General features: G+C 42.3%; 1 protein-coding gene across 3 annotated transcripts in view; it reads right to left on the bottom strand.

Moving 5' to 3' along the window:
* Positions 1 to 12946, bottom strand: part of LOC149458236 (dual specificity phosphatase 29-like) — a 44207-nt gene extending 31261 nt beyond the window's left edge. Inside the window, exon 1 of one of the 3 annotated variants that reach the window (XM_089682587.1) lies at positions 12869 to 12946. The gene's annotated coding sequence lies outside the window, so the exon portion shown is untranslated. The other 2 variants (XM_089682586.1, XM_089682588.1) reach the window with 2 other exon arrangements.
* Between the last annotated feature and the right edge of the window lie 591 nt (positions 12947 to 13537).

Here is a 13537-nt window from a genome sequence, read left to right as displayed (position 1 = left end):
TACAAATAAACGTTAGCTGCAATATGAATAACAATACTGCATTAAATTAGAATGCACTCTAATGGATCGGCTAGGGTATAGTGTAGCGTCTCCTGAGAAGTACCTCTTCAACTAAGTAAAAGGGGAAAAAGTCTCTGGGTAGCAACTGTTAAGTTTTTAGTGCTGACTCTTCAGCTGGCTAAACGTGGCCCAATAACCATTGGCATGCTTGGAGGCAGTCAACAAGGCCTACAGGCAGTATTAGAGTTATAAAGTAGCTGTGTAGACAGGGGCGGACTGACAATGCATGGGGCCCCCAGGCAGTAGGGGATCATTTGGCCCCTGTGTCCTCGCCCACACTCAAACCACATCCAAAAAAGCCTATGAAGGGTACCAAGGGCATCTCATGGTGCCCCCTACTGACCCCGGGCCCTCGGGCAGTGCCCGAGTTCCCAAATGGTCAGTCCGCCCCTGTGTGTAGATAGTTCCCAAGAGTTCAGTCTCTAGTGGTAGCAACCGGGATTGGCCACAAGGCCCTCTCACCAGACCTAGCGACGCATGAGCAGTCATCTCTCTGATTAGGTGTCCATTCATTATGGGTTGCTTGTGGCAACTCCAGTAGGTAGCACAGCAAGGTCTGTATCCTGGCAGTGCCTCTACTCCCCCACACTCAGGTCACAGTTTTGTGCTCTTTGGGTCCCCCATGCAATAACTTTCCAGTGGCTCCATCTTTCTCTGTCGAATGGTCTCCATCACACAGTCCTCTCACAAGCTTCTCCCATGCTGTACTGATGACCCCCAGTAAAATTTGTCCAGGAAAACGTCTTACTCTAGCCTCCTCTTTCCTGCAAGGCTTGGTGGGCTGAAATCTAGGCCCCATTGCTTTTCATGGGCAGCACGCTCCCCCCGGACTACATGGCCCATCATTCTTTACCTGCTAGCATTACTAGGAGAGGGAGGTAGAAGAAGGGGCCACTCTGCATTCCTCTTCCTGTTTTACAGTCTTGTCGCAGCTGAGGGTGAGAAAACCAGCAGCTGCATCTCTGCAGTCCCAGTCCCCCTGCTCTTGTTTACACAGTGCTCAGGTTTTGGGGGAGGAGGACCAGCCGGAAGCTCACAGTGGCGGAGGTGGATGAGTAGAGCTGTGCAGAGGCGGCAGAGCACCCAGCTACATGTGGCTTTAGGAGCATTTTAGCCAACATCCCTTTCCAGGAGTTCTGGTGTTCAGAGGGGCTAAACAAACATCCTTTGTGTAAAACACAAATGCCATATACAGTTGCCTTAATGTACAATAAAACCACTACTACCGACCCAGTGTTTAATTAATGTATTTGTCCATCTGCCATGTGGATGTAAATGGGCTTGTGTCTGTTTACATCACCTACCTCCAATCCAATCCACTAAAAACAAACGGAAGGGAATCAGTTCCTTTTCATCTGGTTGGACCGAATTGGAGGGCAGTTGGGTGTAAATGGACAGTCGCTTCATTTATATCCGACCGCCCATAGCGCAGAGCAGGCTGTAGTTGTGTCCTCTCTACATAAACGGAGCAGGCGCAGACATGTTATCCGGCCCTTCTGTTCAGCGTGGGATCAGCGCACAGATCCTCCGCAGAGCAAAGCAGAGTCTGCCCCATGTGAAAGGGACCTAACAGCTGATAGTGAAGAGTGGCCAGCCTAACACAACCCTTGACCCATTTTCTTCTTTCAACAAGCTCTCAGCCCTCTTTGATGAATTACAAAAACAGAGTCCATATAAAATCTGTGCCAGCATTGTGCGGGCTGCGATGTGTGAAGCAACATTTGTATGCAATAATGATATTCCAATAAAACAATGTTTCAGACTTTTCATTAATTAATCACTAGTTATAAATATCTTGCCAAAAGCCCAGATGACCATTTAGGACCATTTAACAAAGACAGGGACAGGTCAAAGGTAAAATGCCCCTACTCTAGGCACCTTCTATTATACCTTATGAGTGACATGCTAGCAGTACTTCAAAAAAATAAAACACAGCGGAGTCATTTATTATTTGGCCCTGGCCCGCATTCCCTTTAGGTGGGTCTTTACACCCGATGGGTGCCTGATCAAGTGGCCAATGTGAGTGGCTGTCACATTAGACACATAATCTTGGAATCCTTTCCCACCAGCTTCTGATCCTTACTAGAGACTGGGAGCTGTCTATAACAGCTAGGTCACTGTCATGGGAATATGGTCGCATATGTGCAGCATGTGGATGTTATGGAGGTGGCAAGAAGTTAATATTTCTATAGTACTTTTCTTCTTAAAGCACTAATCAAATCAGTGTTAAGGCAGACAGGAGATAAGGCAACAATCTTGGATGCACTCAGTACAACACCATACCAGGGCCAATTAATCTACCAGCATGTCTTTGGAGTGTGGGAGGACATCAGAGTACCCAGAGGAAAACCATACAAACACAAACAGAACATGCAAACTCCATGCAGGTAGCATCTTGGTTGAGATTTAAACATTCCCTAGTGCTGAAAGGCAGAAGTGCTAACCACTAAGCCACCGTGCTGCCCTCACTGCAGAAAAAAAAACAAAAAAAGCTCTGTTACACTTTTTGCACTACACAAAACATTTAGGCTCCATGCATAGTAGCCTTTAAAAAAACGCTGGACAAAAATGCAAATAATTAGTGTTTTTTGTCAGTGTTTTTCCAGTGTTTAGAAGCATTTCAAAGGAATGTTTGAAGTTTAGGAGCACTAGCGTTTATAGAGGTTGCCCTTGGCATCTTTAACAACCAGAGAATAACTGGTTGTCAAGGAGCAGCAAGACGGCAGCCAAGTCCTTAACAACAGGTGAGTCATCACCTGTCAGCGGGATTCCCAGCTGACAGCTGAATGTAAAGAAAAGAATTGCTTGCTAAAAAAATTGAGAAAAAAACAGCGTGGGGTCCCCCCCAATCCCTACCAGGCCTTTCAGGTCTGGTATGGATTTTAAGGGGAACCCCACACCCAAATTATTTTTTGTAAAATGGTGTGGGGTCCCCTCCAAACCTTTATCCGAGCATGCAGCCTAGCAGACCAGGAAAGTGGGGGGACATGATGAGGACAAGGGCCTCTTCCCCACAACCTTGGCCGTTGGTTATGGAGGTGCAGGGGGTGACTTATTGAAATATGACAGCCCCCTTTACCAAGGGGGCCCCCAGATCCTGGCCTTCCCCTTTGTGAATGAATAGGAATACATAGTACCCGTACTCATTCACCAAAAAAGTGTTAAAAGGGAGTAACAACACAACAGTTTTAATTCCTTTAATAAAAAAAAAAACAAAAAAAAAGTCCCCTAAAGTAGATCCAATATCAATCATGGTGAATCTGGCCGCTGACTGAAAAAAAAAACAACTAAGGGTTGGGGCCACCCAGTGATGCAACCAGGTGATCCCTCCCCCTTGTAACTCTTTGATCAGGGCATGCTGGGTCAATGATGTCACAAGGGGGCAGGGTCACTCGATAATGTAATCGGGTGTCCCCGCCCCTTAGTTATTTAACTGTCAGACAGGGGAGCTGAAAGATGGTGGGAGCCTTTGTTGGTTGCAGAGCCCTTTTTTTTGGGGGGGGGGGGGTCTGCGGCCAGCGTTCATTATGATTGACATGGATCTACTTCGGGGGACATTTATTTTTTTGGGGGGGTTTTGTTTTTTAATAAAGGACTGGTCAAAAACTGTTGTGTTTTTACTCCCTTTTACCACATTTTTGGTGAATGAGTAGGGGTACTACAGTATGGACTCCATACTCATTCATGTAAGGAAGGCCAGGATCTGGGGGCTCCCTTGTTAAAGGGGGTTTCCAGATTCCAATAAGTCACCCCAACACCCCCACAATCACTAGCCAGGGTTGTGGGGAAGAGGCCCTTGTCCATATCAACATGGAGACAAAGTGCTTTGGGGGAGCCCCCCTGCCCCAAAGCACCCCCCATTTTAGGGGCATGAGGCCTGGTATGGTTCAGGGGGGCACTCACGAGTCCCCTGCTTTCCTGGCCTGCTAGGCTGCATGTTTGGATTTGGGGGGACCCAATGCCAGAATTTAAGAAAAAAAATGGGGGGTTCCCTCCCAAAATCCATACCAAGCCCTTATTTGAGCATGCAGTCTGGCAGGCCAGGAAAGTGGGGGGACATGATGAGGACAAGGGCCTCTTTCGCACAACCTTGGCTGTTGGTTATGGGGGTGCGGGGATGACTTTAACAAGGGGCCCCCAGATCCTGGCCTTCCCCTATGTGAATAAGTATGGCTATGGAGTATGATTTTGGGGGGACCGCAGTGTTTTTTCAATCTTGGTGTGGAGTTCCCCTTAAAATCTATACCAGACCCAAAGGGCCTGGTATGAATTGGGGGGGGGGGACACCCACAATGTTTTTTCTTTTTTTTGCTGACAGTTGATGACTCATCCATGGTTAAAGATGTGTCGGCCAGCTTGCTGACCCGCTCCATGACAACAGGCTATTCACTGGTTGTTAACCAATTCAATACCATGCAATTTTACACCTTCCTGCCCAGGCCATTTTTCAGGTTTCAGCGCTCTCACACTTTTAGTTTGTAGGAAAGTTATAGAGTTCACAAACTATGGTATAGATCTGAAAATTGATCAATCCTGAATTACTGACGGCCAATCTAATTTCTTGAGGTCCAAGAATGTCAGAATAGTACAGATATCCCCCAAATGACCCCTTTTTGCAAAGTAGACAGTCTGACGTACTTCATAAGAGGCATGGCTAGTTTTTTGAAGTCGTATTATTTTTGTCCTAATTTTTCGGAAAATGAAAAAATAAGAAAAATTATTTTCACAATTTTTTTTTACATACTGTCACCAGTGCAGTACAGTGTCATCATATAACTGGCATGGCGGTGATCAGGGACACTGACTGGTGACAGTGTGAAAAAAATATATTTTTTTTTAATTTTTTTTTTATTTTAAATTTTTTATTACATTTTTTAAATTTTTTTAAGATCTTTTTTTCTATGGTAACATTGTACTACTTTGGGGAAGTGATCAGTATTTTTTTTTTTTTTTTTTTTTTTTACACAATTTACTTATAGCAAAAAATTACTTAATAAGCAAGCATTTACCTGAATGACATTGATTCATTCAGGGTTTTTTTTTTTTTTGTGCTTAGCTGTGATTTGGCCACAGCTAATCACATGACATGTGCATGTGATTAGCTGTGACCATAGACAGCTAGGCAGTAGTATACAATGGATGGCATGAATGAAGCCATCCATTGTATACAACTGTCATGTGACCTGCTGTGATTGGTCACAGCAGGTCACATGGTACCGGCAACGGGGGCCGGTACTCAGATCTGTCATTGGCCGTGTCCGAGGTACACGGCCGGTGACAGATCGCGCCGCTGCGAGGCTCTGCAAGTCCGCGAACTGCGCATGTGCGGGAGGACGCCATATGGCGGCCTCCCGGAAAGGTAATGCACTTTTGCGGACGCCATTTGGCCATAGGCTGGGCGTCAAATGGTTAAGGACACCGGCGGCCTCTGCTTGAAGAAAAAAAAAAAAAAAAAAGCTGGAAAAAACCTGTTAGGAGCATCTCAGGAGGTGTTATGAGATTTTAGAAGCATTTAGGAGCTTTTAGGAGCAGTCAGTGTTTTTTTCCACCGGCAAAACACTCCCAAAAACTCTACAAAAACAATTTTCTTTCTGCTCCTAAAAGCTGAAGCTTGAAAAATGCTTCTAGCCTACAATAGTGTGCATGGACACATTGGATCAGCAAGGGAAGATGTCACCAGCACACCAAGGTTCACCAATATGGGTCTAAAAGGTTTAATGAACGATTACATAATTACAGCAAAGCAACGTTTCTGAGTCTCGCAGGACCCCTTCATCAGGCATGCCTAATGAATGGGTCCTGCGAGAATCAGAAACGCTGCCTTGCTGTAATTATGTAATCGTTCATTAAACCTTTTAGACCCATATTGGTGAACCTTGGTGTGCTGGTGACATCCTCCCTTGCTGATTCTGTTCAGTTCCAGCTGACAGTTGCTGAGGCACCCACTTATACACACAGCCATTTTTAACGCAGGAAGGTGTGCATTTGGATTGTACACTTGCATTTTGGACACATAAGATGACACTATTTAGCTTCTAAGAGCAGAAAAATAAATGCTAGTAACAGCTTCTAAGAGCAGAAAAAAATGCTAGCATGCATGGAGCGCAGTAAATAATCATCCTGCTGCTTTAGCAAGTAGTGCTCCACTACCAATTTTGCAAAAGTATATATCAATTCTGCAAGAAATTTGTGATTGTCAGCCTGCTACCACAAATTTTACACAAGTATTTTAAAGTAGTTTGTGGCAAAACTAAGATGCTAATCTATTGCTAAATTTAGGCTCCGTTCACACCAATGCGGTTTGTATTGTTTTTTGCAAAAACACACTACAGTCCATTTAACATGGTTTCCTATAGAACTTGTTCACATTTACAGTCAGGTCCATAAATATTGGGACATCGACACATTTCTAACATTTTTGGCTCTATACACCACCACAATGGATTTGAAATGAAACGAACAAGATGTGCTTTAACTGCAGACTGTCAGCTTTAATTTGAGGGTATTTACATCCAAATCAGGTGAACGGTGTAGAAATTTTGGAGTTTAAATCCAGCTCTTTACTTTCTTCAATAACACAGTGTTAAAATCACCAATCCTAAGGGATAGTTTGAGGGCATAGAAGCCCTTAACTCTCAAACCTGCTGTCTGACCTCCATTGAATTCGACAAAATGTTGAGCCAGTGGTGTATCTTCATTTAGCCTTATACTGTTAAGATTTTCACCCACCCTGATACAGAGTTGACGTTTAGTTTTGCCCACATAATATTTTTTAAAAGGGAATTCAATGGTGTAAAATACTCTAGTGGTGGCACAGTTTATAATTGTCTTATCTGGTAATGTTTTTTCCCCTCAGAATCTGTGAACACCTCCGTTCTTTCTACAAATTTACAGATATTGCAGTGCCCACATGGGAACATTCCCCTCAACTCCGGAAGGTCAGTCAGCCAGGTTCTACCTGTTGTCCTTATAAATTCAGATTGTACAAGCATATCATTTATATTTTTGCCACTCTTAGCAACCATAAATGGTCTAGGGCTGACAATAGCCTGTAGATTCTATGAAAGTGTCAGTATGTGCCAATGCCTATCAAGGATCTCTCGTACCTCATTCCACTGGGTCCCAATTTGAGTAATAATTCTCATTGGGCCATCATTAGATACAGCATTGCTTTTGTGAACCTCCTTAGGTCTTACCAAGTCATGTCTCTCGCGGGTACTAGCCCTCTTCTTGGCCTCTCTATGGGTATGATGTGAGTAACCCCTCTCTTTAAATCTATTGTAGAGGTCTCCAGCTTCTCTCCTATAGTCCTCGTCCTCTGAGCAGTTCCTATGAATTCACATAAATTGACCTACAGGTATTCCCCTGACCAAGGAGCTGGGGTGGTGACTAGAAACATGAAGGAGTGTATTTGCTGCAGTTTTTTTCCCTAAAAGTTTTGCTCTTAAGCCTGCCATTTTCAATCCTGATAGACAAATCAAGGAATGAAATCTCACGGGCATCAACTGTATAGGTCAACTTAATGTTATGGGAATTGATATCAAGTTCCTCCATAAACCTCTTCAACTCACACAGAGTACCATTCCACAGCATCAAAACGTCATTGATGTACCTCAGCCACAAAAACGTATGGCTGAGGTACAACGACGAAGTGTACACTGCTTCCTCCTCCCACCATCCAAGGTGGAGACAAGCATAGTCAGGGGCCCACGGGGCACCCAAAGACGTGCCTCTGATCTGCTGGTAGTATACACCACCAGATTGGAAAAAGTTTTGATAAAGTGCCATCTCCAGTAGTTCAATGATAACTTCATTCTGAGGCCCCATAGATGAAAAAGATACATCCAGAAAGTGGGACACTGCTGCTGTCCCCCATTCATGTGGTATCAGTGTATATAATGACTCAACATCAATACCCACAAGTAGAGTTCCTTCAGTCACTCGAATCAATTCAGTCTTGTCAAGGACATCTTTTGTGTTCGTCACATATGACGGCAGAGCAAATACCATATCTTTAATTAGAGAATTGATATATTTACAGATTCTCTCTAAAGGCCCTTTCACCACCAAGACAAAAGGTCGACCTCGGGGGTTGCTTGCATTTTTGTGAATCTTCGGAATGATATAGAAGGTAGGAGTATTAAATTCCCTCACACTTAAAAATTCCAACTCTTTTTTAGAAACCAGCACCGCCTCACATGCAAAGGTCAGTTTCTCATTTAATAGGGCTACAAGTCCTGGGAAAGGATTGAATTGAAGTCTAGTATAAGTATAGCTATCATTTAATTGTCTAAAGACTTTCTGTTCATAGAGTGTTTCTGTCATAAGGACCAAGTTGCCACCCTTATCACTCTTTTTGATAACCAGATTTTGGGCTTCCTTTATCTCTCTTAAGGCTCTTCTTTCATCTATAGAGAGATTATCCAAAATAGGATTATCCCAATTTAATCTAGAAAGGTCTTCCTGGACCAAATGCAGCAAGATAGATTTAATTTTAATATTTGCCGACCTTCTCCACTGTCCATCTATATCCCATGAGGGATATCCTCATTTTCACTAGTATCTACATTCTCCTCAAGTAAGGACATCTGATAACCCAGTACCTCCTGTTAATCGGTTTCTAAATTATCCTCCATGTCTGGATTTACGGATTTTTCTAGATGGGTTAATTTTAAGAAAACCTTCCTAAAAAAAAGGCACAAGTCCCTATAAATTTCAAAGTGATCCATTTTATTAGAGGGTGAAAAATGGAGGCCTTGTTTAGTAATTTCAAATGTCTATTCTCAAGTGGGAAGTAAAAGAGGTTGATAACCTTCATGTCATTTAAGGCGCCCAACTCAAATTGAGAATCCACTGTGTCTGTAGTTATCGACCCCTCTGACTCCGAGTACATGTTCTTTCTAATTGTTTGGTATTGTTGACTTCTTTCAAATTCCCTTTTCCTTTTCCTCCTTTTACTCCTTGGATTGACCCTCCTTTCAAGATTCCCTTGGGTAATGCCGAGTCCTCCGCAATTCCTGGTGTCTCGTCTAAAAATCCAACTAAACATTGCTCCTCTCCCTCACTTTCAGAGGAGATAAAGCCCACTGTAGATCTTGATCACCACCATGTTAAATGATTACTATGATCAATCACCTTTGTGCATGCCATTACATTTTATGTCCAGGTGGATTATGTACTTGTTTTGCATATCCAGCTTATGAATATTGATAGTACTATTAGAGATTTTTGAATCCGTCTGTCACTGAAAGTACATTTCCTTATTTTTAATATGTAACAATTGATATGTGCAATTTATGCATGCTGTCCTTTTAAATATGGGACTGGCCCCGGCTATTACAATTAGTTGATTTGGTTGATAGTCCTTTTAAAAGGCCAGGGGTGCGTACGTCCCAACATCCTGCCGAAGTGCATGGTCACGTGGGCAAAACGCGTTGACGTAGGCATCGTCAGCCAGTCCCGGGCCACATCCCCACCGGCAGTGTTGTCTATATCTGCCAAACACTAGGTTCTTAGATGGCGGTTACTTCTGTGCTACCTCTGCTTAATTACTCAAGATTCCCGTTCTGAGCTTTATCAACACAAGGACATTCCATCTGACCCTGCTGGTGTTTGGAGGCAACAAACTTTTGGCTTACTCCAGAAAGATACTTCATTTCACTCTGCTATGTTTCCCAAGTGGAGGTTCGGACACTACCGAGGAGACCAACAACAGTGTGTGGAGTGGTGAGAGCATGCGAGCACAGTTTATGTGGTGGTAGCCACCGTATGTGCAGTAAATCAACATTGCCTCAACCTGACAGTTATTGGCCTCACCCACAAGGGATGTACTGATCTATACCTGTTGCTCGAACTGTCATTAGTCTTTTGTTGTTTCCACTACTGTATGTGCCCCTCAGGTCCATTTATATTCTGTGCAGGCATCCTTTGGATACACCTAAGCTATCCAATTAGCTCATCTACTATACAATGCGCTCAATTAGTGAGCTTCTTAAACCTGCCTTCCTACATCGTACAATCATATCCTCTACAGGGGTATATCAACTTTGCAGAGGTTTGTGTTTTTGGACTTGGATTTCCTGTATTACCTGATAAAGGGTTCCAGCTTAGTTCTATTTTACTCAGATGTGATTTTGCATGTCAGAAGATATGACATAAGTTGATTATGCTGAGATTTACACATTGGATCTATTCTCTGAAGTCCAGTCACTAACATTACTATCATGTGTTTATTGATTGCGTACCCCATTATAGATTGATACTGTGTTTTGGCACCCACTGAGAGTGACTCTGGAGATTATTGATCCACCGTATTATGCTCTTTACAGATGGATGTTTGTTTATAACGTTTGTGAGTACATGAGCGTGGCCCGGGCTTGGGTTTTAAAGAGATAACGTTATCTTACCTTATTTTAATGGTGAATGGAGGATTGTTGGCCATTTGGCCCTATTATCTATATTGACCTCTAGAAAGCTGTTTCATTTTATTACACCGCAATTGGCTCTCTATTAAACCTCTGCTTTAGGGGATCTATCTGGTCCCCTAACAATTTTTGGTCTGTGTTTGGTGAGTTGGGGACTTAATATGATGCTTTGAGATCTGTTTCCCTTCCGGGGAGAGGTATACTTGTCTGAATTAGTTTTAATTAATTATCTAACCATTCTCTCTTTTGTCTTGTTAATTACTGGGACATAAAGTATTAAAAATCAAAATTTTGATCACCAATGTCCCTGGGAATAAAAGTGGGTAAATCTAAAATTTTAACTGCCACGAATAGAGGGGAAATCCTCCAGTGGAGACACTTGTTGCTGTGATTACTGTTAACGGCTCCATTCGCAGGGGAATTTTGTCCCAATGCCCATGGCAGCAGCAGGAATCTCCTGATTTCTGTTGCTGTTTTTGACACCTGTGAGTGGCTGGCTGTGACCACCAAGTCTGTACACTTTAATGACAGGTCGCTGATGGCCACAGCTATTTGTTGCTGTTTGTCGGTGATGTCTGCTAGATGCACACACAATCAAAATGACAGAAATCAAAAGGATTCCTCTATTCAAAGTAAACAGTTATATTCTATTCTATTTGAAATTTGAATTTTGGAAGACAGCTATATTCTTTCTAGTTTAATTCTATCATATTTGAAATTCGAATTTTGAAAGACAGCTATAGCTATTCTAATCTATTCAATATTTTTCCTATTCTGTTTTATTCTATTTTTTTTAATTTGAATTTTGGAATATGGCTATAGTCTAACATTAATGCACATGGTGAGCAATATGTTTACATATCAAATTTGTTTTCTAATTCGATTTCATTTTCAAATTTGTTTAGAATTTGATACAACTTTGGATAAATCGTATTTCAGACAAAATTTGTGTTTTATCATTTTGGATTGTTTTAAATTTGTTATTCCAAAATTCAGATACATCAGGATCAATGAATAACAAAAATTTTGTTTGAATTTCATTTTGGAACAAAAAGAACAGCACATGTCTACCTTTGATTTTTCATTCGAAGTTTGTGGAGCCTTATGGTGCTAACAGGGTCATCCACAGCTTGAATTTCATCTGATTCAGCAGGAATAGGATGACATTTGAGCCACTCATGGCCAGCTAAAGAGGGGGTATCCTTCACATTGGAGATATTTCCTCCCACCCTGTTGTGTGTACAGAAAATGAAGAGAAATGCCCCCAAAGAGAAACAGCAAGGATTTTAACCATTCTTTATAAAAAAAATTGGTCTTTACTGCACTACTTGCTGTAAATACATTATACTTTCCTTTTAGGGTATATTCACATGCAGGACAGCCTTCTTCAAGTGCAGACCCAATGCAAGACAAGGCAAAAATCCTTGTTCCCTATAATGTGAATTCACACCACTGCAGTACACTGGTGTGTGCTGAGAAAAGTATGGCGTGCAATACTTTTTTCAGCGCAGCGGGTTGCAATGCAAAGTACCACATCACAACACTACAATGTGAATAAAACCTTAATGAAATGTTACTTTCACTTTTAAATAAAATTTAGCCAAGAAAAAAAGTAAAAGAGTATAGTGTGTTGGGAATTGCATATTGGCACTGTCCATGCCAGCTCACACCAGCAGCCATCCGATCGGTGCGTCTGCTTGGTGTCAACGAGCCATTAAATGTAAAGAATTCTAACTGTATATTTTTAGTTTAACACAGAAATTACCAAGGTTTCAGCCCCCTACCTGTATTTGTGACCAGCTTCCTATAGTCAGTCCAAAAGAGGAGCATACAACCCATAAATGTACAGTAAAATGTCCAAGTGTCAGGGGCTCCACAATATCTAGTGAGGCTCCTGAATTACAGTATACTTCATTTTACAAAATTCATCACAAATGTACTGTAGCAGTCTTTTGTTACGTCATTGGTGACAGACAGATGATTTTCAGATGGTTGTCTTAAACCATCAAGTACATTTCTATCACTCTTACCGCCCTCCCAATAAATATGAATGATTATAAGTACACAATGTTACACTAAGCATGCTCTCAAATACCTTCGACAAGCATTTTGTAGTCATCACATGGCTCCATCTATTTCTGTTAGCACAGCTGTGTTCATGAGAGAGATTTCTCTGCTCCTTAGTGTACTAATTAATTATTGTCATTACCTTCCCCAGGAATGCCCTTGCTACACTAAATAACCCTCGGTGACAACGTATGACTTACAGTTCACCAGCAGAGACCATAACACAGACTATGGACACTCGAGGTTTCCAGCCTCTTCAGGCCCAGCTCTTCCCACCTGTATTCCTCTATCACCCCTTCATGGAACCCGTGATGTACCTGAGTGCTCGGCAGACCCTCGTCTGACTGAGCCACTCTGTGAAAACGCTCACTTGCTGTGAAGAGAGCTATTTTTAGGGTGGGATTTGCTGACTCTGACCTTGTCGGTGGGGTGGAGCAGGCTGCATACACAGGGGTCAAGGCTGTTAATGTGCTGGTTACACCAAACTGTAAGGGACCAGTGAAAACCTCAGCACTGTCTGATAGCACAGTGGTGGAAGCATTAAGGCGTCTGCTACAGGCTCATTAGCATTACAGAGGATTACTTGAGCTGACTTACACAGAACGTACAATAGAATGTATATGCAGAGCCAACTTATGGAAGTCAATGAAAACTAACAGAGCTGTCAGTCCCCACTAAGCAGGGCTTCATCCACTTCACTATCCCAGGCATGTCAATGCGTGTTTTAGAAGTCACAGGCAGCCCTCCCGTTCCTATTTTGAGGCCTTTGGTAGTTTAAGGTTTAAGAAAAAGACAAATGTGCCCCCCAGATTGATAAATTACACTTCCTTCCATCACTTTGCAGGTAAATAATTCAGAAAATGTTGTCTTTCTCTTGAAATAAAGTGCCATTAAACTCTGGTTTAAAAAAAAAAGTATGTACTCTCAATTCAAAAAGTCTCTTCTATTGTTCTCAGCCTCCATCAAATCTCCAAATTCCTTTTTGT

This window comes from Staurois parvus, unplaced genomic scaffold (assembly GCF_062004578.1).
Source record: "Staurois parvus isolate SC_StPar_1 unplaced genomic scaffold, SC_StPar_1.0 ptg000291l, whole genome shotgun sequence".
Taxonomy (NCBI): Eukaryota; Metazoa; Chordata; class Amphibia; order Anura; family Ranidae; genus Staurois; species Staurois parvus.
This window is presented reverse-complemented; position numbering and strand designations above follow the sequence as displayed.